Here is a 15562-nt window from a genome sequence, read left to right as displayed (position 1 = left end):
AGGGTATCATACCATCCTGTGAATGGCATTATAAATGGTGTCAGCGAGGTTAGTACAGCTGCCCATCCATGTCAGTCAGGTCCACACCGACAGGACAGTTCATAAACACAGACCGTATACTGTTCATTATACACATACAATGGAGAAAAATTCGATACGGTGTGTTTAGGACCACAAAACAGAAACCTTGTATCTTGACTGATCATTCAGTCGAAAATTCTTTGGGAACCAAGCATTATTAATCCAGAAAAGGAGACAAGAACGTATAATAGGTTACACCTGAGGTGAGTGCTTTCCTTGCACTTCTGGGGTTCCGAACGAACTGAATTAATTTTAACCTAAGTGATGACTGACCATCTAATTACTAAAAAAATAAAAATCTCGTAATGCACTGACATGGTTTCGAGACGATGTAACGGATATCCTGGGAGCAACTAGACAATCAGCTAAATGGTACTGAAAACACTTAAGTATTAATAATAATTTTGACTGTACGGTTTCCCCAAGTTGTTTGAAAATAATAGTTGAAGAGGTTTCACTAAGTTTATGTACATTTCCGCAAAAGTCTCTTAACATCTTAGCACACTGGACCCTGGAACACTGGACGAAGCGTCTTACACCTCTGGGTCAGTGTTGATTGTATGCCTGTCTTGTTAACGAATACTTCCATACATATTTTTGTATATATCTTATAGTGAGAATTTGCGGCGTAAATGCATTACCATCCTTTCATATGCTGTTATTCATGACAAGGAAAATTAAAATATTCGTGGAGTATTGACATATGGGAAAGTTGATTTTGATTCAGATAATTTACAGCACTTGAAGTTTCTCTATGAAACAATCATAGCATTCATTCAGCACTAAACGAAACTGTTGCGACAACAAAATAATGACGAACCCTGCACTCTGTCAGGGTCTAAGTGGGTCAAACGGTCGAAAACTGAGCGGTTTTATAAGTAAAACAAGTAAATAGTAAATTGATTACCACACATAAATGATCTCTCATGACCATTTCAGTTTTCTTCAGACTTGTACTATTAACAGCTGAGGAATATTCGCTTTGATTTTTTTTTTTTTTTTTTTTTTTTTTTTTTTACCATAAGTCTACAATAACTATTTCAGTTTCGCCTGACCGTAAAGTCAACTTCTGATTAATAGTTACATTTATTTTTTAATACTTAATGGAATTGTATTAAAGAGAGTATAAAAACCATTACATATTGCTAAAGGACAGCTAAATTCAATCGGCAAAGGGATGTTTATTTTATTAACAAATTTCTTGGCACCATGGCTATGGCACTTCATTTCGATCACGTTCAGTATGAGTCGAGTCCATAACTGCTTACCTCTTGAGTCGAAGTCTTTGTGTTAACATTTCACGAGGCTCAGTTCCTGCAGAATGGCTCGCACATATTCCCATTAATTTATAATGACGTTACTAATTTGCAGATGACCGTAAACAATGACAGGACAACTGCGGTCGAAAATGAATCAATAATTACTACAGCAGACCATTCAGCGAGATAGGATTTGTGGTAATCATGGCTACTAATATCATATAGATCAACTTACGTCTCATTTATTCACTTATTCCCATTCGTATCCAACCCTAGTGATCCGATACTTTTCAAAGCAATGTGCTAGTTACTGACAGCATAAACAGAAAGGAACATTCAGAGAGTGCAATACCCGCGCACCCACCGACTGATCTTACGACCGACCATTTGATTTGGCTCTGTGAGCTTGACCTTCGCCAATGTATTTCAAAATCAAATCCCTTTATCCTTCATTTACCCCAAACCCACTCATAAATCAGACTTTAAAAACTCTGTTAAACTTGCCACGTTACCATGATGTTTAACCTCTCCCTGTGACTGTGACATCTGGTTTACCGGTTTCAAAAAATTACATTTATTCTCATCTTACCTTGAAGTCTTCCTAATAAAAGTTGAATAGGTTGACCTTGACATGTGACCTTGATCTTTGATATTTTCTTTTCAGAAACTACGGATCAGCATGTTGACTGGCCCTCCAGACTTCCATCAAATATAGGCCAGATCAGATCAAAAGCCCTTCAGATGTTTTGTTCACTCTCAGATACGCGTGTCGAAATTTGCGATGACATGTAATCATCACCTTAGACTTATTATTCCTCCATAAACTGACTCACTTCGTTCTTGCCTTTGCCCGAAGCATTAAAGCAAGTATGTTCTAAATCGGAGAGAAACTTCCTAAGTTTATTTTGATTTTACTGATTAAACTTTGAGCTATCCTGCGACCTTCACCTTTGATGTATTATTCTAATAACCAATAAGTCAGACTCTTGTCCATCCCTAAACTTTTCGACCAAGTTCAGTTAACTTCAGATGAAAACTTTGAGTTACTTTCTTTACACACACACACACACACACACACACACACGTCAAGACATAATACACGCGTCCCGTGAGTATAATTATAACATGCCAATATGTAGCCATCTTTAAGCGACCTTGTTTCATAGAACACATAATACAGTATTTTATAATGCAGTGCTATGACAAGCAGGAGAAGCACTCTGAGAATGTAATAACCACGAAAGACAGTTGGTTTAAACGCTCGTCTAAACCTTTCAGGTGTACACCCGAAAGCACTTACTACTCCCCACCCTATAAAAGCCGGAGTCGAGGCCATTGACGACCGGGCGATCGAACACCCCACATCCACGACCCGTACCCCAACCCCAATGTAAACGTTGTTGGAACGGTCAAAGCTGGTGATCTTACAACGTGTCGAGATTGTTTTTATATACATTCAGAACCTGTAGAGATAAGTATATCTAGGCATTCAATGTACAATACTGCGCTGTTATCCACAACATAATTGCATGGATATGAGAAAGACATAAAAGTGAAAGAAGAGCTACAATGTATCATGCGTTAAGTAATACTTACGTCCTATATTATAATGTTTCAAATAAGTATAGTATAGTAAACAATATTTATTGAAAGATATGATGTCTTTTCACCGCCATTCTCGCTCCCGCCTCCACCACCCTTCACTCTGAGTTCCTGTCTCCACCACACGCATCTCTTACTCTCTCGTCCCCTACTTCCATTCTTCGTTAACCAAAATAAACTAAGATAATGATCAAATGACCCATCAGATATTGATCATATATTATCATACACCTCTGTATTAAGTACCATAATTCAGTAATATACAATACCTCTGTATACCAGCCAACTGTTTCATCCAATTGTAAGCTGTTTTGTGACATATACAGTGCAAGTAGGACCGTTACAAGGACATACCGTTGTTTATCATGAACACAGATTATATGTGATTTTGAACGTCCTTTAATTAATATTAACGTGGCAATTTAAGCCTAACTTTACAAACCTGCAAGGTTTATGTTCCTGTCATTATTGACTTAACCAAACGAATCAGGGATCGGCTTTGACGAACCAGAAACATTCTGTTTTAACGAAAATATTCCGACCTCCTGTCACAACAGTAATACAGTGTCATTATGTATATGATTGACACATTCATTCGTATACATATAAGCAGTGTATTTTGAATGTAGGATGGAAACATTATGCACATTAGCTTTAATGATATTGCATACGGTATTTATATTACAAAATATGAAGACACACGGGTACGTTAATGTTAGTGAAGAGTTGGCATTTCGGATAAGGCAGTGAAACTATGGCAATCTCCATGCTGCCCTTATTGTTAGTCGCGTTTCCTTTCATTCTTGTATTCTTGTATTCTTTTGGCCTGCTCCATGCTGCCCTTATTATTAGAGATATTATCTTTCTTATATTCTTTTTTTTCTTGTTTAATTCCAGCAGGCAATTCTGCCCTTCAAAATTAACCGATGCCAACCAAACCTGGACACATTGACCTATGACCTAGTTGTGTTTGCAAGTCTTTGGTTGTTAGGCAACTACTCGTTGCTTAGCAAAAGCCGAAAACCCGTATTTTTCACTTTTTTAAGCTGTAGAAGTATTACTAATGGGGGTATAAACCTCTGACTTCTTTAGGTGTAAACTTGAGGTCATTCCCTATCGGAAGTGTGCCATCCATTTTTTCCCTCTCTCCTCTAGTATTCGAGTGGCAACCCTGTGAAGATTGGCCTCAGTGACCTTAGCAACCAGTACCGATTTTCAAAAATTCCCCCCTAGTTCCCCAGCGGCTTGATGGAATTGAGTGAAAGTTTGCATGCACATAGACACTGACTAGTACGACAACTTTCTGATGTACACTCATGTGTCACATTGGCCAGGTCAGAGGCCAAAGGTCATCAAATGCAAAAACAGTGAAAATAGCTAAAATCACGACTATGCTCATGGAAAATGCTAAGGCTCCGAAGATTATTTAGCTGCGGCCATGATTCTTGGAAGGAATGTTGCACTGGAGTACCTTCACACAATAATGACATTTAGTGTTGAAATTCGTTTCCAGTCACTGCCAGCAACACCTAGAAGTTGTACCTCCGGTGGGCCATTCCACGACTTCTAAGTTCCCTATCTCTACAGTGGGTGGATGGAATCGAATGAAACTTTGCATGCTTACAGACGTTAGTAAGTACCACAAGTGAGCATCGTACATGCATGACCTCTATCCGCCAGGTCAAGGTCAAAAGTCATCAAGTGCAGATAATGTTAGCACTAGAATTACGACCTTGATAACGGAAAATTCTAAGGCTCTGAAGATTATTTAGCTAAGGCCATGATTCTTGGGTGGTATGTTGCACTAGAGTACCTCCCTACAGAAATGACTTTTAATGTCCAAACTCACCTCCGGTTGCTGACAAAGCTTGATCCGCTTACAGCTGGCCATCGTTGCCTACCAGCTTCTTTAAGCTGTGGCAGAGGTAAAAAAAATATTAAATGGTGTTTTATTAGCTGAATATATGTGTGTATCTATCTGTTTGCCTTTCTATCTATTATGTGTGTGTGTGTGTGTGTGTGTGTGTGTGTGTGTGTGTGTGTGTGTGTGTGTGTGTGTGTGTGTGTGTGTGTTGCCACCAAAACTGGAAAAAAGGATTTTGATAATACTTGGCAGGATGGTTGGGATTGGGTCCCAATTGATACTGTTTTAGAACATAATAATTGTCCCCACTGGTCCTACAGTGCGTGAGCTTGGAAGAGACAGCCGCGGAGTTTCATGCATCTCTGAAATAGAGAGAGAGAGAGAGAGAGGTTGTACGAGTACATCTACAATCCTCTTCCTATCATTTCAGTGATGCTATTTACAGGCGATAATTTTTTCAGCAGGAAATGGTGGTAGTTGTGGTGGTGGTGGGGATGGTGGAGTTAGCTGTGATGATGGTGATAGTCATAGTAACTGTTATGGTGGTGGTGGTAGCTGTGATGGTGGGGGTGGAGGTGGTGATGACAGTATTGGTTCATAGCTATGATGGTTGTGGTTGTGGTGATAGCTCTGATGGTGGTTGTAGTGGTAGTAGCTGTAATAATGTTGGTTGTGATGGTAGCTGTGGTATCGATGGGATTAGGCATTCAGAAACGCCTCTCCTTTGGGCAAGTGCTTTCCAGCCCCTTTGGGCCGCGAAGCACTAGCTCCAAAGCGATGTTTAGGGACAGCTGTAATTTGGACAAGTTCTGAGCGGACCTCTCGGGCCGAGAGCCTCATGTCACTTTTATGATGATAAACCCCTGGCTAGTCCTGTAATGCTCATCTTGTTCAGACAACATCCCAAGGTTTTCAATTTGTTGTTGTTCTTGTTCTTGTTGTTGCCTCAGGTTCATCTGGACATGAACCCTGTGGATTGTAGGCTGAAGGTGCCCTCCCTTTATTGCTCATTGGAGTGGCATGGCCCTTCAGACCTCTCAGAATGGTAAAAATTATTTCCTTGGCCAAACAGGTATGTATACTGCATATCGTGTTAAACAGTTGGTTTATATTCATTCTTATTATTGTCTGTGTCCACCCATTGAAATGTTTTAACCCTTATCCGCCGGTTGACGTGTATGCATGACAGGATTCAGGGTGCGCAGGGCCACCGGTTGCCTCGCTATACCGCACTCACCTTCCTGCCACTGTTTGAGAGCGGGACCGTTTTCTGTGATACCTAAGGGGTAGGTAGGACCCACAGGTACCCCGTGGTTGCGCTGTTCAGTCTGTACCTGGCAGTGGTAGCGAGAGGAGCTATGTCATCTTCCTCAACGTCGTCCAATTCCATTCCACCGCGTGAAGGGCCGATTGCCTCATCGACCCCTGCTAAAGTCATGCCCTTTGTGCCAGGGAAAGGGCTTAGTGATAGTGCCATAGGACGTGCCCTAGATGAAACTGTGTCATCACGAACACTGAGTGAGAGTACATCGTCAGAGGGCAAACAAAGCTACCACATGGAGAGTGAGCTCTCTCGCCCTCCATCCCCTACTCGCTCTCCGACACCAGAGAGGGCTCTCTGACTTCTACAGGAGGAAGGGACAGCCTACAACAGCGATGATTTTGCTGATGAGGAGGCGGTAGATGGCCCAGGATATTGGAAAAGTGGCTGTGGACCTGGCGGACTTCTGCAGAAAAAATGCTGCAGAGCCATTCCCCCACACTCTCCCTGCCTGCTCGCTGACGTATCTTTCTCCACCACTCCCCCACACCTCAGCCTACCACTTCAGGGGCAGAATCACCTCAACCAGGCCCTTCGGGAGTTGTATTGCCTAGATGGGAGCCATGTGGTGATGCACAGCGCCGAGCGTCTTCAAAGGAAAGTTCCGCGTCAGGTGAGTCATCACCCACTTACTCCCCCACCTCCCTCACCTCTCCCTCCCCCTCTCCATCTCCCTCTCCCCTGCCCATGGCCGTGCAGGTGGTCGTTTTGGAAAACGCAGTGCATCTGCCAGACGGCCTGCTCTACCACGTGTGGGTAGAGTAGATACATTTGTGTGGGAGGATGGTGCCAGCTTTGAGCTGTCTGTGCTGGCATTTGATGAGGAGGGTGCAGGTGTGCAGGAGGATTCACTTCCCCCCAGGCCTTGGACTATTAGTAGTCTATTCAAGGCAATTTTCACGACTGCAATTATGAAGTACCTGGTTGATGAAATTAATTTCCACCAGGCCATGTGCGTGCATTGGCTGGACGTACCTGCTAGTGAGAGCACGCACATACGTGAATGGATACCTGTAGGGGTGGGGGAGATGTTTGTGTGGCTCCCCCTGACCATGCTGATGGCGCACGTAAAAAAAACATGTGCTTCACGACTATTGGTCTGTGGATGAACTAGTTGGCACACCTGTCTTCAGAAAATACATGGCCCGTGACAGGTACCTGGCAATCCTGAGGTTCCTACATTTCAATCGAAATTACAGGCCTGCACCGAACGACAGGTTATGGAAAATAAGACCAATCCTAACAATGCTGAAAGAGTCATTCTCCAGAGTTTTCCATCCGTTCCAGAAAGTGGTTATTGACAAGTCACTGGTGTTATTCAGGGGCAGGCTTGTATTTATTCAGTATGTGCCATCAAAGCGTCACAGATCTGGCCTGAAATTCTTTGTGCTTTGTGACTGTAAAACTGGATATGTGCTGGATGTAATAGTTTACTCGGCGACAGATGTTGATATACCTAGCGATGATCCTCATGGATTCTTTGCATCAGTAGTGAAAGTGCTGATGGAAAGGTATTTCAACAGGCACCTCATTCTGTACACCAATAAGTATTACACAGCCCTGGCATTGACAAAGTATTTGCTTGACCATGGTTCTGAGTCTTGTGGAACTGTTAGGGCCAACAGAAAGAATTTCCCAGTATTTCTGGCAAATACTGAGAAAGGAGCCCTTCTGACAAAGACATGTGGGAACATGTTAGCCCTTCTCTGGCATGACAAGAGACGGGTTAACATGTTGTCTACAGTTCATAAGGGTGTGCTGGAGGAAACTGGTAAAACAGACTACAGGACCAGGGAACCCGTGGTAAAGCCAGATGCAGTCAGTGATTACAATATCAACATGCGGCTGCTTGATAAATCGGACATGCAAATTGGTGAGGTTGATTGCCTACGTAAGTCCTGCAGGTGGTACAAGAAGGCGTTCTTACACCTTCTTGATATCGCCGTCCTCAACAGTTTCATACTGTTCAAGGAGCTTGTAAGGAAACCTCTCTTTATGAGAGTTTGAGAGAGAGCTTGCATGCGAACTCCTTGACCAATATTCAACTGCTCAGGTGACAGGTGCTAGGCGGGGAACAGCGGCTCCAGCTGACAGGCTCAGTTGTGCTGAGTAATTTCGTTGGCAGAAGATTGTGAAGATCGGGAGAACAGCAGCAGGTCGTCTAGCATACAGGCGGTGCCACGTCTGCGGCACAACCAAACGCCATCCCCCAGCACTAAAAGAGACCTCCTACCAATGTGCAGAATGCAAGGTCCCCCTATGCCCCAAATGCTTCTCACAGTATCACTCCGAGCGTGAGTACTGAGCAGGTGTGTGGGGAAGTGTAAATAATGTACAGTAATGCACAAGTTTGTGTATTTTCATAAATGAGTGAAAAGTGTGATAGTATGAGTGAAGTATAGTAAGTGCTAAGATGTAAGTCATTTATAATAAGTTCACCAAATGCAAATAAGTGATTTATAGTATGTGCAATACAGAAATTGATACTGTGTATTGGATATTGGTTAGAAAATTATTGGAAATACTTTGCTTTTGCCTACGTGTTACCTGAAAGAAAACCACTTGTGAGCGGGCCACAAAGAAAAATACCTGCTTGGCTATACCTAAATTATTTCACTCAATACTCAGGGAGATTGTGCCAAATATGAGCATCATTGTATCTGTGATTTGACATACAAATAATGTTAGTTGTGTCAAGCATTTCTATGAATATCATTATAACCCTGAATAGTACAAAGAAGTATGATTTACAGTACAAATAATTAACTCATACTCTACGATAATGCGTGAAAGAGCAACAACATTTACTTGTCAAAGTGTAATTACACGTAATGGTGATTTACAGTCAGTTCTAAGTGTCATAGTAAAGGAGAAATATGATTATTTAAGGAAGAAATGAGAACAGAAAAACGAGATAAAGGAGAAATATTCCTTACGGAAGAAGTGAGTACAGAAAAACGATGAGATATTTCCTTTCCCACACACCTACGGGGCATAGAGGCATTATGGATTGGGCGGTAAATCCTTGGGTGAGCCACATGAACCAGGTGATGACTCATTCTTACGGCGATGAGTAAGGAGCAGTGGAAAAAAACAGGACCTATATACATATAGGGTCTTCTCACACCTTTCCACTACGCAGATTTACTGACGTCGCGCTTGAGACAGGGCACTCCCCCCATTTCTCCCCACCCACCATCTCCCTTGGGACCTCAGAGGGAGGCCTCAAGTCGTGGTGAGGTGCAGCTGTCTGTCATCCTCCATACCCACCCCTCCCACCTTGCTTCCTTTACACAACTCTGTTCCCCACACACATTTCCTCAATTCAAATGATTGTTTAACCTCTCCCTTCTCATATTTAAAGGTACATGATTTACAAAGAAACACAATATACTCTAATAGTGACATTTTTTAGGATACATGGATATCATCTTGTTATAAATGATACCGGATGTTTATTGGTACGGCTACCGGTATTGACTATATGTTACTATGCAGGCTTCATTTCCTTAACTTCGACATCTTACTCCGCAGCTTTCGTGTCGAGTTAGCCAAATTTCTGTTTAATACCCGCATGCTGGAAAATACTCGGTATCGAACAAAAAGGCTAATTACTTCAGTAGGAAGAGACATATGCTTATATATTAGTACTGACAATGCCTTGCCAGTTGTCTTAAATTACCGTTGGTAAGGCTTAGGTTTTATGCTGGTTTTAAGTCACATTATGTCAAATGTATATATTCCTCATATATCATTGAGAGAGAGAGAGAGAGAGAGAGAGAGAGAGAGAGAGAGAGAGAGAGAGAGAGAGAGAGAGAGAGAGAGACTGCTTAGATACCAAATCGTTAATTATAAATAACAAATCTCTGAATCCGAGCTACTAAATATATGTGAATGTATTTCATATACTCTTTGTGGCTTCATGTACATAAAAAGCTATATAGTTTTTACGAATTATTCACTCTTTGAGGACGAAAAGTGGCTGTATAAATCATTTCCAACGACCTGGCACCGTTGTTTTTGCGACCTGGAAGGTAGGGAGGGAGGGAAGGAAGGGGGGGGGGAAATGATAACATACTTCTTGCCAAACTCTTCCAGATGGAATTACTACGTTACGAACCTGCTTTAAACGAATACATTCTGCGATATACCGTACTTAATTTTCAACACTACTGCTTTCTTGCTAGGGTACTCAGTAATGGTTACCTACAGTACGTGGGTAGAACAAAATAATGGTGGGTAAATATGAATACTAGCAACTCATACTAGTGCGGTGGCCAGTTGCCTCAATTTATTTTACCTTCCACATTTCTACAAGCACTAACCCCGTGATGGGAGATATACTGTACAGCTAATAAAGAGCAAAGCCCACCATATACAGGGATATGTACCTACGCAGAGAGAGAGAGAGAGAGAGAGAACGGGGAAGGGACTTAACATTAAGCTGATGGCAGATTCAGCGTCGGCAGGGCGTGCTCTTCAAGGCGTATTTGATTTTTTGGAATAGGCAGTTTGAGAAGATCATATTTTAGATTTCTTTTATAAGCACTTTGATCAAAGTGAAGGCTGCAGATGCAAGCAGTATTCGGATTAATTGTGTCTTTCCTCTTGCACAGATGAATCCACTTACGTCTAATCTCTTCATCTTTGGGGAAAATATGGAAAGTTATATCCCCACCTTTCTTCAGTAAAGAGTTACAGCCAAAGCAATGCACAATTGGTAGGCATTTATTTCACTGGGCACATACAATGGAATAAAGTGCAGGTGACAGAGGTGACCTGTTTGGCGCCGTGACCTCTGAGCAACTGAGTCTACTTTTCACTATATGGCAACCCTTCTCGGAAGACCTCACCTGGTGTCTTCGCCATGATGTCATGCGCAAACGCGACGCGTTTTGGGGTCGGTATGGTTAGACCCTGTATGTATATGGGTCCTGGAAAAAACGACTGGAATCTTCAGCATGCCTTCGAAGGACGCATGGGCAGTGTTACAATCACCACTCCTGGCAGTGCTGGGCCAAGGCCGCAGCCAGTGGCGCGCTCTACGAGCAGCGCGCCAAAACATGAAAAACCCCTTGTCTTCAACTCATCTTTACTTATCGACGGGACCACCTAGAGACCTCGAGATACCATCATTGGAAAGAGGAAGAGCTGATGAGACTTATGAACTTTCATTTGAATCTCTAGCTATTATAGTTTGTCAGATATGAGGGTTTGAAGTAGGGGTATTTTGTCCAAAAACTCGGAAATCGCCAGTAGGGAGGCGTGTGCTGCGGCCGGGAACCCCCCTGTGGCTAAGGGTTAATGTTTGTATCTGTGTAATGAGAAAATTGTTCCCTTCTATTTTGTCACCTCTCTCTCTCTCTCTCTCTCTCTCTCGTCCTGTGTGCTTTCAGAGGAAGCTAATGATAAAAAGACATCTTGTACTGAAAGATGTCCCATCTATTATTATTATTTTTTTCACAAAATGAACATTAAAAAGTTCCTGATCAGGCCTAGGATATGGTTTCCTGTCAGTACCCATACAAGTCTGAACCTCTTTTTATGCAAGGAAGAAGGAACGAAAGGCTGAGCCCGCAGAACATTCCTTCCAGGAAAAAAAAAAAAATACAAAAGAGAGCCAAATTCAAGATCCATTTATTTCGAGATGCCTGGACACACTGCGATTGAAAGACTGGAGATCATAGGAAGTAGGAATTACAGACAGAGGGAGACAGTTCCAGAGTTAACCTGTTGCATAAATGAAGGACTGGGAGTAACGGTTAACTCTTGCATTAGAGAGTTGGACAGAAAAGGAATGAGAGCTTTTTGCTAGAAGTGTGCTACGCGCTCGTCGCAGAGGTGGAGGGATGCAAGCAGTCAGTTCAGAGAAGCAGTGACCATTGAAGTAGTGATAGAAAAGAGATAAAGAGGCAACAGTGCGGTGAAAAGACAGATGTTGAAGGGATCCAGTAAGAGGAGGAGATTTGATGAGACGAATAGCCTTTGACTCCACCCTATTGAGAAGAGCTGTATGGCGGGAGCCTCCCCACACATGAGAGTTGTACTCTAAACAGGGGCAAATAAAACCCGTCTATAAAGTCAACAACCGTAAAGGGGTAAAGAAGGCATGGAGTCGGCTTAGCACACCTAATCTCTTGGAAGCAGATTTTACAAGAGATGCAACATGGTCTTCCCAAGATAAGTCCTATGTGAATGAAACCCCAAGTATGTTCAAGGATGATGCAGGATTAAGCTGGATATTATTAATCATTAGTGGGTACTCCTGTGGAAGATTTTGACGGGTTGATGGGTGTAAAAACTGAGTCTTTGATGCATTAAAAACAACAAGATTAATTTTACCCCAGTCAGAGATTCGAGACAAGTCTGACATTAGGTGTGCCATAGCTTCATCCCTTGTTTGTCGAAGTAACTGCTGAGATGGATGTTGTGGAAACCGAATGGAAAGGTGAAGGGTGGAATCATCAGTGTATGAGTGGATAGGATTAGATGTACAGTTTAGAAGGTCATTAACGAATAAAAGGAAAGAGTTGGTGATAGGACAAAGCCCTGAGGAATACCACTGTTGATAGATCAAGGAGAAGAATGATGTTCGTCTACAACAGCATCTATAGAACGACCAGAAAGGAAGCTATAGATGAAGGCACAGATAGAAGGATAGAAACCATAAGAGGGCAGTTTGGAAATTAAAGATTTATGCCAGACTCGATCGAAAGCCTTCGAGATGTCAAGTGCAATGGCAAAGATTTCACCAAAATCCCGAAAGGAGGATGGCCAGGAGTCTGAAAGGTAGGTGAGAAGATCGCCATTGTTATTCTGAAACTTCAAAATTCAAATTGTCACAGCTTCAAGTGCCAGTCTCCAGCTTCGTCGGCATATGACTACTTTGTCACTTGCAGTCACTTTCTTTTTCATGCAGCTGAGAGAAGTTTCATTATAAAATCTGTACAGGAATCATAATTTTGTATTTTGAAAAGGGTGCTAGTTGGTTCGTTTCTCATAACGATTTTTTTTTTTCACGTTTCTGTTAATCTTACTATTTTTATTCCACTTCGTGAGAAACGAAGTGGAATGTTAGGTTAAACCACGCCCGTCTGTCCATAAGTCCGTTATTCTGTTCGTCCGTTCCACGCTGTATCTCAGCAACCATTGGTTGTAATTTTCTCATATTTTTGTATGATTGTAGGGCCATATTGGAGGTTGATCTCCGTCTTTTCGAAAAAAAAAAAAAAAAAAAAGCTTGTCGACATAAGACCAATTTTCTATTTCTAGCTTGCCCGGATGGAGTCCGGTGAATTACTGTTTTTTGGTCAAGTTTCTTTACTTCTTTGTTTCTTTGTTTGTTAGCAATATTATGGAAAAATGGCTGAATGAAATTGCATGAAACTTTCAAGATTATATTTTGGAGGCAATCGAGTGACCCTGAAAGGTCAAAATGATGATCACGGATTTTCAGAGGGCTATAATGTGAAACTGGTGGAAGATAGAGATATTTACCATTATCTGCATAGGAACTACCGTATGGGTTTTCATTGGGCACCAAGACCTTTGACCTTAGTGACGTTGTACGGTAAAATCAAGGTCAAGGATATTCAAGGGGCTATAACTCAAAAGTGGTTGCAGATAGGTATTTACTATTATCAGCATATAAGAAGTCCCAGATGGGCTTTTAATTGGTACCATGATCCTTGACCTTAAATGGCCTTGAAAGGTCAAACTCCAGGTTACAGATATTCAAGGGGCTATAACTCGAAACTGGTTAAAGATGAAGATATTTACAATTATCATGATATAGGAAGTTTCATGTGGTCTTTCATTTGGCACCATGACCTCTGACCTTGAGTGACCTTGAAAAGCCATACGCAGGATCACAGATTTTCAGAAGGCTATAACTTGAAAACGGTAAAAAAAAAAAAATGCTGTCGAGCCAGGTTTGTTGTGCCTGGTACCACTTGTTGAAACTTTAAATCCTTTATATCCCCTTTATTTAAACAGATAGGTTTACAGGTTGTAACGAAGTGGAATATAGTTGTTGCAATCAAGTGGACTGCAAGAAACTGGCGTTCGCAGAGAATTTTTGTTGATAATGTGCTGTGTTGTGGTAGTGTTGTGCATGAGGTGAGTAAGTGTGCTGTGGTATGGGGACTACACTCCAATGTCGGCACAGGCATTTGTTTGTAAGTTGAATTTTGTGTAGGGAAGGGAGGAGGCCAAAATACTGTCAGGTCAAGTATGCTCTTGTCTCTCTCGTTAGGATAAATTCTGAGGGATGGATATCTGGCAAACGATCATGGAGGATGCTGTTTGGCTGGATGTTTTGGAAAGGTATGGTGGCTATGTGTTTATGTATGTGATTGTGTTGAGTAGTGTTGGGTGGAGGGGGATGGATGTTTTTAACGGCATCCTTGCAGCTTTTGTAGGCATGTTCTGTGATGGTGGAGGGAGATGCAATAATAAGTTACTTACGTGGATAGATGTTTATCTTAAGCATCAACTGTGCACCTCTAATATTTGTGTAATCACTGACCGGAGGAATTATTGCTTCTTGATTCAAATCCTATGTCCTGTTGTCTTTACTCCTCTGTTGCTCACCCAATACTGCCAATGCTGCCTTTCTTTCAGGTGCAAACCCATAGCCACGGCAAGTGAACTTAAATTGTAACACATTGCTGAACAGGAGAGAAATACAGTGGAGAAGAAGGCTTAGGGTACTGCCTATAGATTGTTAAAACAACACGTGCTGTGCTCGGTGGGTCTGGCAGGAGTGGACCCAACTGTACTCGTGGTTTTTATGCATCAGGTTATTATTTTTAGAGTATTTCTTAAGCTATTAAATGTATTTGATATGGAAAATAGAAGTCCAGGTTGGGTTAACTTGACTCACTGTCGCTTTTATGAAGTGATTGTTGACAGCTTTAAGAGATTTTTTTTTTTTTTTTAAGTGTCTGAAGGTAGTGCCCTAGAGTGTTACGACATCCTTTGTAATTTTATTGCCTGGGTGATGGGAAAAGGTCCTGCATGCATCCAACGTATGTCCATGAGTTTTGCTGTCTCTTTCCAATGGAAGTGATTAATTAAAGAAGATTTCAGGAAGTGTGTGAGATTAATGTCTGTCTAAAGTGAAGAGAAGAATTATTGTCTGGTGTGGCAGTTATTATATTTTTTTTCTAAGTCAGTGTAGTAACGAGGTAAGATATTTTTGGAAGTGACATGCTGATGGTTGAGGTTTGTGATTGACTGATAATTAAATAAACTGGCGGCACAACTGCCAGGGTCATATGTCTCCGGAAAACACGGTAAAAGATGCAAAAACAAAAATGCATACTCAAGATAAAGTTAATACTCCTTTGTAGAAATAAAATACTTAAAATGAAAACAGAATAGTTTATTAAATATCAGATAATTATAAAAGAGTTAGGAAGCCCACCTCCTGGA

At 41.7% G+C, this 15562-nt stretch overlaps 1 protein-coding gene across 1 annotated transcript in view; it reads left to right on the top strand.

The window, feature by feature from the left end:
* Window positions 1-15562, top strand: part of LOC145405865 (sodium-dependent multivitamin transporter-like) — a 260499-nt gene that overhangs the window by 111790 nt on the left and 133147 nt on the right. The window lies entirely within an intron of this gene.

The sequence above is a fragment of the Coenobita brevimanus genome, chromosome 68 (assembly GCF_032717465.1).
Source record: "Coenobita brevimanus isolate Jiangsu-jjx chromosome 68, ASM3271746v2, whole genome shotgun sequence".
Classification (NCBI taxonomy): Eukaryota; Metazoa; Arthropoda; class Malacostraca; order Decapoda; family Coenobitidae; genus Coenobita; species Coenobita brevimanus.
This window is presented reverse-complemented; position numbering and strand designations above follow the sequence as displayed.